Raw genomic sequence first — 10,045 nt, 5'->3', positions numbered from 1 at the left:
CAGGGAGGGCGGGAGGCGGTGGAGGAGACACCCCTCGCCTTTATCGCTCGCACCGCACCGGGGTGTGCTGGCTCTCAGCGCCGCAGAGGAGCCTTGCCGGGGGACAGCGACTTGCAGGAGCCCTCTTTATCCTGCCCCAGCAGGCTCTGTCCCGCGGACCGTGCCCCTGGGCTGCAGCCCGGCCCCGCCTCCCCCGAAGTCGATTCCGTGCTCTCGGCTCTTCTCCCCGCCGCGGCGCCCAACTTGGTTCAGCCCGGGGCAGGCGCTAGGAATAAGCCCTGTCCCCTTTGAAGAGCCTCGGTTCAGGCTCGCCTCTTCCCTCCCACCGCCGCTGCGCACTGCTCGGTCCCGACTGGGCCCTCCCGCCGGGGCGGCTCCAGCGGCTCCGGCTCCAGCTCCACAAGTTCCTGCTGCCCGTGCCCCGGGCGCGCGCACGAGGCTGGCCCGGCCGTCGGGGGCGCCCGGCGGGAGCAGCGGGAGCGGTGCCGGGAGGGGCGGGAGGAGGGCTGTTGTGCGGGAGCCGCCGATGCCGCTGTGAGATGGCATCATTCTGCGCGGCGGCGGCGGCGGAGCGCGGCGCGGAGGGGTGAGGAGCCGCCGCGGCGGCGAGGAAGCGAAGAAGAAGAAGAAGAAGAGAAAGGTGGGAGGAAGGAGAAGGAGGCGGCAGCAGCTGTGAGGCTGCGAGCCACGGTAAGGGCACAAAACAGGCTGTGCCGCAGCCGCTTTGGTTTGCGGTCTGGCCCGGCAGAAGCACGGCTGCCGTCCTCGCCGCCGCTCGGCCGTGGGCAGCCGGCGGGGTGGGCGCCGGACGGGTGCGATCTGCCCCTGTCACCGAGGGGCGGGGAAGAGGGGAATGGGCGTGGGGGCTAAAATGGCGAAGGGAGCCGTAGTGAGGTCTCGGTCTCTCTTTTCCGGCGCTTCTACTCGTCGCGCCCCTCGGGCTCTACTGGCGGGGGGCGGTGGCTGTTGCTTCTCCCCTCTCGATGCCCCACATGTTGTTCGGAGAATTGCTGCTTCCCTGCCGTCTCCCACTCTGGCTCGCGTCTGGACAGGGCTGAGGGCCTCTGGGCCCGCACCTGGCGAGGGGAGGGAGGGTCGGGGCTATGGTGAGCCTGTGTTTCTGTGGGGCCGGGGGAGAGGGAGGGGGAGTGTCGCCGGTGTCCGGTGTCAGGCGAATAACCTTGTTTATTCCTGTCTACGGCCTTTGCGAGGGTGACTGCGGGCTGAGTCGTGACCTGTGTCAACGCTGAGTGGATTGCGAGAGGCTTTAGTGGCTAGGAGTCAGTGAGGCAGCTCCACGGCCAGCTCTGGCTTGCTTATGTGCGGGCTGAAAGCAGAGGAGAAGGATATTGTTAGGTTTATGTTCACCTTCCTTTGGTGAAGCCGGGGAGGGAGGAGGTGAGGAGCCGTGTCCCCTCCTCGCTGCGCTGCTGTCGCCCCTCACGGTGCCAGGCGCAGGGAACACGAGGTGTTCTCGGTCAGCGCTCAGGTTATAGGTGTCTGCTCGTCTCTCGGGGTCCCTGTGATGGGTGTTTGCCTGAGCAGACTGTGTGAATTGAAGACCTCAAAAGGCCTGTTTGTGTCGTTTATCTTTGTTTATGTTGTTGCAAAATGTTACAACTCGGTGTGTTTATTTACTTGATTTTATTTGTAGTTGTCTTATTTTTGGAATGATACCAATTCTCATCCCAGTTTAACTAGGATGATCTAGCTCTGCTTCCAGATCTATAAATGTTTAAACTATACATCAAAGAGAGAAAAGGCCTTAACACCATCTAATCATTTTAATGGGAGCTCTTCGATGTTTGGATGAAACTGTAAAAAAAGGTTGCATTTTCACAGGGCAGCTGTATCTTACACAAAGTAATCAGGATGCTGTGCACTGAAAAAAACTCAGGTTATGCAAGTTTAATAATACTGGTTTACTATGAGATGCATTCACTGACTGCAGGTAGCTGGGTTATATATGGTCATACCTGTAAAAGACAGTATGATCTTCATAGTAATAAGTCTACTCTTAAAATTGGTGTACTGGTTTAATCTCTGCAATATAGAAACAAAGGGACTGATATTGGCTGTGATAATGCTTTACTAACTTTAACTGGTTGTATATTTAAAAAAAAAAATTCTATACTGTCTTATCTGAGTCTGTGTTGGTCCAGGTCTAAACTGAATAACTATTTCTGGTCGATTTGAATACTAATAAAGATGAAATAAATTTACTTAGAGAAGAAAATCTGAGAATTTTTTATCCTTTTGAGAAAAATTTTACAGCTGCAAAAGCACAATTTACTTGGATTCATGACAAAGATGCTTTCAAATGGGGCAACTGGAAATATTTTTGGGTGATGCTGCTTGTGAACTTGTGGGTTCAGAATCCCTTTATCACCTCTTCAGTGTGTATTTTGAGCTGTATTTTAAAGGTCTAGTCCTGTAAATGTTTCTAGCTTGAGCAGCTTGGTACTATCTGTGGACTTTCCCCAATGACACTGTAGAATAATTCCCTTAAATACAAAATTATACTTGAAAGCTTGAGAGGTTTGGGACTGATTTATTCTCTTGGTACGGGACACTTTGTTACCAAAAGAATACGGATTATTTTTGTTTATAAAATAGTTTGCGTTTATTGCTAAATATCAGTGAAAAAACCACTGTAAGTCAGCCAGTATGTATTTGTTAAAGGGTTTTTTCAATAAAGTTTAAATAATCATTTTGCCTACAAGTGCTTCTTAAATCACAGGAATACTGATGACGTTCAAAGCCAACCCCTTTTCTTGAGTCTGTGTAACCCTTGGAAGGAGAAATATCTGCTAGTTTTACTGCTTTTCATCTTCCTTTTTATTTTTCAGTATGAAGTTGGAAATTTTGATAAGTTGGAATTTCTACCCACTTCCCCGTTGTTTTTCATGAAAGAATGTGTGTGGGGAAAGAGATTCCTTCTGGGTTTTGGACAGGAAGAATCAGGAGTAAGGATCTACAACAGGGAGTTGGTATCACATTCAATTTCTTCGTACTTCTTATGCCATTAAAATATTAGACTTAAAAACTAAGGTGCCATGATTGGAAATATCATGACCTAAGCCATGTCTGTTAATTGGAAATGGCTTCTTTCTCTTTATGCACTTAGAGCAAATACTCATTGTTAGCTTAAAAAAAACCCTGCAACCTAAATCCCCCACAAAAACCCACAAGTTCATTTTAGAATTGAGTTGAGATAATGAAGTGCGAAGGCTAGGTGAGGTAATGAATGGAGTGATAACCAAAATAAGTGCTTGCTGCAAGCTGTCTTTAAGTGATTCTTGTAAGTTACTTTTTGCTGTGTTAAAAAGACTCTTCCAAAGGACTGAAAAGGAGTGAAGCTACTTATAAAAAATGTTCTTTTAGGCAAGGCTTGTACTGCACTTGCCTGCTTCTGCAAAGTGTAACATTCCCCTGAATTAAAAAAAAAAAAAAATGAAAAAACCCTTCTGTCTCTGCCAGAAAATCAGTTGCATAGTGACTCAAAATCAGAAAAGCTGCTCCAGTGTGTCTGTAATAAAGTATGTAAACTGGGGCAGGATCCCCCAGTTTCTATGGTAGTGTCATATTAGCAAAAATCCTGTTATTTTTCCTGTCCTTGCAAAACTTGAAAACCAGAACTGCTGAACTCTTCCTTTGAATTCTGAGTTATGCAATACATAGTGACACTCTTCTATATTCTTGGGTCTGTGTCCCAGTGCAAGCAGTAAGAGCTGGTTACATCCAGGTCCTTCTTTCAAAGTTTGTTGCTGTTGCATTAGTAGGCCACTTTCTGTGTCAGTGTTCATTCAGATTTACTGTAGTGTGCTGGAGTTCTCCTGTGGTTACATAATGTGGCCATAGGTAAGGATCATTGGAAATACAGAAGGTGTCACCACTGTTTTCTTGAAGAACAATAATATAGCTGGAAAGAGAACTCTCCTGTACTTATCAGCAGGAGTTGGGAGTGTCCAGAAGAGGCATTCCAAAGGCTTGTAAAAAAGAAGTCTTAAGAGTGGTGCACCTTCTTTCCCCACCCTGCCACTCTTCCCTGTAGAACACTGACATGGCACAGTTTTTGCTGAAATCTACTATGGTACCTTTAAGAGAGAGTAAGAGGCAGTTTTTGTCTTTAATTGCTTTTTGTACGTGAAAAACTCTAATTACTACTGCTTGCAATATGTATGTGCTGTGTTTGAGGACCTGCTAGTTTAATCAGAAGCGTATTTAAGTTTAGCTCTATTTTCCAAGTGTATTGTTGCTTTAGAGAGAAACACTGGAGGTTCCAGGGAAGCCGTCAGCTGTCAGAGTGGTTATAGGATGTCAGAATTGCTTACAGGGGAGAGTGCTAGGGGGTTTTTTTTATTTGTTTGTTTGTTTTTTAATAATTTCTTAGCATTGCAGGGAAAGTATGTCAGGAAAACCTTTAGGCTTCTTTTACATATAGGTCTACTAATTATTGCACATATAGTAAGAAGAAGTTAGTCATTGCAGATTTACATGACTGTTCTGCTGTAGTTCTATGACAAAGAAACAAATATATTTTGATTCCCTCTCCCTTCAGTCAGTGTTGAGGACTGTGTAAATTGTTATTCTAATGTACAGTTTGATAATTCAGTAGTGTTAAAAAAATCACTTTTAAAATCCTGTTAAAAGAGAGTATGGCTTTGGATTTAACTTATAAATTCTATGGATTTTGAAGAGTCAACTGAAATTTACTGAGCTGATTGTGTTACTTTATAATAGCTTTTGACTAAAATGCAGTCATCAATAAAATTGGAGTGAAGCATGTGTTTAACAAAGCAGATTACGTTCTTTGGTTTTTATTAACCACCATTTTTCATTCCATTGGAGTATGTTAGATATGCTTATGTTCTGCTTTAAATGGCTAGCATCTGAGCATACTTAAATGTAACCTGTTCAAAACTTGAATACTTTTTTCCGAATAAAATTATCTGTTACACAGTAGGACAATCTCTTGATTTATCTTATGTGTAAATGGCATTGAGAATGCAAATGCATATTAGTAACTGACTACTCAAGTAGTTCAAACAGCATAGAATTACTCCCATCTATTTCAATTCCATCAGGATTTTAGGCTTATTTTGCAGGATGTTGCCTTGAAGATAGAAGAAAGCAATTTAAAAACTGATGAGAAGAGGAAGTTGGATTCTAAAGATAAGCAGCAAAATAATTCTTGTTTATGCATTTAAGTGTCTTCACCTTGCAGCCTGAAGTGGGCAGAGGAGAGCTCTCTTCTGTGCTTCTGTGAGCACAGAGAGCAGTAAACAGGATACTCTGCATACATTTCTCATTACTGGGGTTTTTAACCCAGATCTTTTGCTATAAGATCTGAATGGAGCTGGAGGTTATCAGAAGAATCCTTTAAAAAAGGAAGCAACTAAAAACTTTTATCTGTTCCTCATAGAGGTGGGTGAAAAATACAATAGGGCTTTGGATTGTATGTGCATTTCAAGGTAGCCAGAAATTTCTCAGTATAAATCAAATCAAATAGGTTGTAGTTTTAGAATGGGCTAAAGTAAACAGGAAAGATAAAATTGATAATCTGTAAAATTGCACAATATGCTTTGGCATCAGAATTGAAAAAATAAAACATATCCAGTTTTGAAACAGAGTGCTGTGGTAGTTCTTGAGAAATTCTGAAAAACTTTTGTTTGTTGTTTATAAGGATGAAGTAAAACTGCTGAACAGGTCATGATATCTTAGTCCTGAAAGCTGACCTTTTTTTTATTAACTGGTGTACCAAAATTACGTACACTATTCTCTTTTGTATTTCCTAGCATCTGTGATGACATAAAATTGTGTTTGTAAATATAACAATTAAAAAGCAAAATAAAATGTAAGAGGAAAGCTCAATAGAAGATTAATAGTAATAGGATTGGAAAACTTCCTTTTTCTCCTCAGGTTAGAAGTGTAGAAGCTGCTTCTTCTTAAATTTCAGTTCCCTTTTTTCCCGCATTCTTGGCACAATTTATTTTCCACTTCCAGTTAACTTTGTACAGTGTTATCTTTTAAAAAGGCGATCACTTTTCTTTCTTAGTAGCTGAAAAGATTCTGAGCTTAAAAAAAAAAAAAAAGGAAAGAAAAAGAAGATGTGTTTTGACTTCAAGATGCCAGTTAGAAGGAGAGGAAAAAATCAGATACTATTGAAAATCTAGTGGAAGACTGATATCTGTATGTCATTCCAAAATAAAATAAATCCCTGGCTGAATATCTTGCAAGAGATTGCTGAGAAAATGTTGTTGTGGGATAGTGAATTAAGCTGCATTGTTAAGGGAGTAGCTGTGGGAAAGAAAACTGTTTGGAATCTTAGTTCATAACGTGATGAAAAGTCTTCTGCTAATGAACTGCCAAAATCTTTAGGTAGTGAAATTATTTATTGAGTAGTGAAAGTTGAATTTCAGACGGAAATAACAGTGGGTAGTATAATATTTGGTGATAGGTACATTTTTGTGTTAACATAGGAGACCTAATGTGTGTTGGGAAGAGTAGCTACAACTATTCCTCAAAGTGAGGTGTATTGAAGTATTTGGTAACAAGAACCAAACATAGTTAAAAATTGTTTTACAGAAATGTCCCATCAGGAATGGAGTAAAAATCTAAATGTTGGAATGTGTTCAGAATATAACATATTTGAGCTTACATGCTATTTTTATATTACTTACATAAGCATATTTGTTACTATTCTATGGAAAATGGTTTTGGGAATCTGCTAGGTATTTTACAAATGAACTGTTGGGTTTCTTTGTTGTTTGTATTCAGTGTTTGATCAGGAAAATACAACTAATTGAGGAGAAAACTATTGGAGTAGTACAGCTTCTGTGCAAATAAAATGAAAAATGTTGTTAATTTTTAGTATTAAAAAAAAGTGAAGAGAGGCCTCTTAGCAGTGGCCCACAGAACCCTAAATATGAAATGTATTAAATATAGCTTTCAGCCCATGCTTTTAATCCTGTGTCATACAACTAAACAAAGAGGTGTTAGAGCATACTTTGAAAAGTTATGGAGGGTAGTCTATCAATAAGTAATTCTTGCACAGTTTGGTTGACATTGATTGATGTATGATTCAAAATAAGGAATAAACAGACAAGGAGAAAATCCATTGTTAAGAAATAGGGATTTTAATAAAAAAGATCATACAGATTGTACTTTAGTACATACACTAAATGCATTTTAAAATACTTTCAAATAGCAAGTTAGTCTGGACTGCCCACTGTAGCCTTTTTTTTTTTGTTACAGTTCGTTTATGTTTTGGCTTGTTTTTTTGAATATAACTGTCAGGGACAGCCTACTTTCAGAGTTGGTTGCTGTTCTTGTCTCTTTTGTATAAATCTATCATGCTGGTTGCTTCAGTTTCAAAGCTTTAAAGGCTGTAAGAAATCAAAAATGATTAAATAAATCTTTATTAGCAGAGACATATACTTTGGGCTTATTTTCCTGCATATTTGGACATTTTGTATTTGAATCCCTCCCTTATAACAGAGTGGAACTAAGAACATTTTTCCAGATGTTTAGTGAAACTCCACAGCTTAAAAACTGGTGTTTCTAAAGGTTGATATAGAAGATGTAGGAATAGACTAAAGAATAAAATAGACAATGTCATCATGCCACTGTTTCTGTGCACAGTGCATTCCTAGCTTGAATGAATGCTTTGTGTATTTATTCAACTTTCCCATGTTCTGCCCTGTCTTGAAAGCTGTACAGTACGACTGGGGAAGGCACAAGAAATGACAGCAGGAGGAGGAGAGATTCATATGGATGAAGACTTAGAGAATGACTAAGCATTTTAATGCTTTCAGGCCTGTGTGTTGACCATACCCTGCAAGTGTATATTTTGTGGGTAAAAGATGCTTGTCTTTCCTTTAATATCATCCCCCACAAGTCCCTTGAAAATCAACCTGAATTAGGGAATAACCTTGACATCCTTCAGTGAGAAGCTGGTCTTTTCTGTGCACTTTATGTAGCCATCTGCTTTCAAGGCAATGTTGTTCTCAAGAATAAGCTGTTAATCATTTTAAGTTTTATAACTTAGACTTCCGCTTTTCTCTGGAAAGGATACTGACCTTCATGAGTGTGCTTTCATTCACTGTTGCTTTTGTAATGATGTGTTAAACTTAATATGCAGGGTATTATTGTGGTTCAGTATTGGCCCTTGAGAAGTCAAACTATGGGCCCTTCCAGTAAGACCTGTGTTTTATTAATTTTCTTGTTCTCAACTTGTGATTTTTTTTTTTTGTAGTTAAATTTTGGCATCAGGTTAACTCAGACTAAAATTGGATTGGAAAATAATTAGCAGAAACAGGCAACTCTTTGTTTTAAGACGTGAGAATTATTCATCAGCTTAGAGCCTTGGTAAGGATCAGGTTGAATTCTCTAGCACTGTAGAGACTGAAGGGCTATTTTTGAAAAAGTAAATGCTTGGCTGAATGCTCTCAGGTAGCACTAGGTAAGATTAGTGCAGTCTGTGAGTGGAAGTAGGGCAGACATGTTTTAGTGTTTTAACACTGCTGAGATTGACAGCTGGAAAGAGCCTTGCATAGCACTTTTAAAAAATCAAATATTCAGAGAAAAGAGAGTGAGAACATGCAGTGAATTCTACTTATACCTCTTTGAGCTATTTTTTGAGATAAAGTTACTGGTGAGAGGTGGATCACATCGAATGTCTTACTGACAAAAATTGTGCAAAACCCTTTCTGCCACTTTCTCATAACACTAAGTAGGCTTCTCTTCCCCTCTTTGAATTGCTGTTTTTTTGTGACTTACCAAAACAATGGGGAGGGTGGGAAACTATTTTGTGGAGCAGTAATAATGTATTTCCCATTATTGATATACCTTAGTCACCTTTTTTCATATCCCATAAAAGCATAGTGGGGGGGATGTAACAGTAACAGCAGCACTCTTGGTTAACATCTTTAAAGTTGTTCCATGTTTGCTAATTTTGCTATGGCTGCAGTAGAGATGTGTTTACACCAGCTAAAGCTATCGTAATTAATAAGGTGGTGCTGACAGACACAAATTCCTGTGAGTGGATTTTATAAGCTATCTGGGCACTCTTGGTATGTGCTCAGGCTCCCTGCCTGTTCAGAAGCTCATACTTCTCCATTTTCCATGTGGTGAAAATAGGTTACCTATGTAGTTCAATAGGGAAGTACCTGTATACCTTTACCTAGGGGTTAAAGTTTTCTGTCTGCAGTGTAGGTACATTAAAATCTGCCCATATTTTAACAATCTATCTTAATATATTGCTTTATTGCTCTTGATGCAAGTCTGATGAGCAATAATTTAGGATTCTCCATAACAGACGACAACCCAGAAAGGCTTGTGTAGCTAGCATATTGCATGCTCTGGCAGATTTGAGAACTATTCAGCTAAATATTAGAATTAAGGAGAAAATATTCTACCCTGATTTCTTGACATATGTGTTGGCCTTTAACTGTCATTGTTCTGTTCAAGAAACCTGGAAGTTGTTTACTCTGTTTGTTTCACTGTGTGTGTTTTTTTATCTATAACACACAGAGGAGGTGTTGTGGTATTTTTCATTATTTGGCATTGTGGTAGGACCTAGAAGCATCATTGTGATTAAGATTCGCAAGCAGTGCATACTGTAAATATTTTGCTGTAAGTTGCTCTGTAGCAGTGGAGCTAGGTTCCATAAAGACTTTTCTTACAGTTACTATTCTTTGCTTCATGTGCTGTTCTAGACCCTTCTTACTTGTAATAAAAAAGGCATTATGCACTACTGCAGCTTAGACTGATTCAGAGCTTTCTGTGGTGTTTGTGTAGCTTTTAAGTCAGGCAGTGTAGAGAGCTTGAACTCAGGCTGCAGCCTTTGCTCAGCGAGCACATGAAATTGTGTCTCTTTCCTCTGCTATGCTATTGAACTTTATGAAACTCATGGGTTGTTTCAGAAGATATTACTTCTCAGTTTATTTTAACTGGATGTGGTGGTGAACAGATTCACTTTGAGGGATGGAGATGAAAGTAAGAGGGGGAAGAGGCAGGAGGACAGTATGAATCATGCATGTGA

At 40.5% G+C, this 10,045-nt stretch overlaps 1 protein-coding gene across 4 annotated transcripts in view; it reads left to right on the top strand.

The window, feature by feature from the left end:
• Window positions 1-347: 347 nt before the first annotated feature.
• Window positions 348-10,045, top strand: part of WWP1 (WW domain containing E3 ubiquitin protein ligase 1) — a 57,315-nt gene continuing 47,617 nt past the window's right edge. For 3 of the 4 annotated variants that reach the window (XM_068185528.1, XM_068185511.1, XM_068185534.1), the window contains exon 1: window positions 348-690. The gene's annotated coding sequence lies outside the window, so the exon portion shown is untranslated. Of the gene's footprint in view, window positions 691-1,164; window positions 1,828-10,045 lie in introns of those variants that run through there. The other variant, XM_068185520.1, reaches the window with a different exon arrangement.

The sequence above is a fragment of the Anomalospiza imberbis genome, chromosome 1 (genome assembly GCF_031753505.1).
Source record: "Anomalospiza imberbis isolate Cuckoo-Finch-1a 21T00152 chromosome 1, ASM3175350v1, whole genome shotgun sequence".
Taxonomy (NCBI): Eukaryota; Metazoa; Chordata; class Aves; order Passeriformes; family Viduidae; genus Anomalospiza; species Anomalospiza imberbis.
This window is presented reverse-complemented; position numbering and strand designations above follow the sequence as displayed.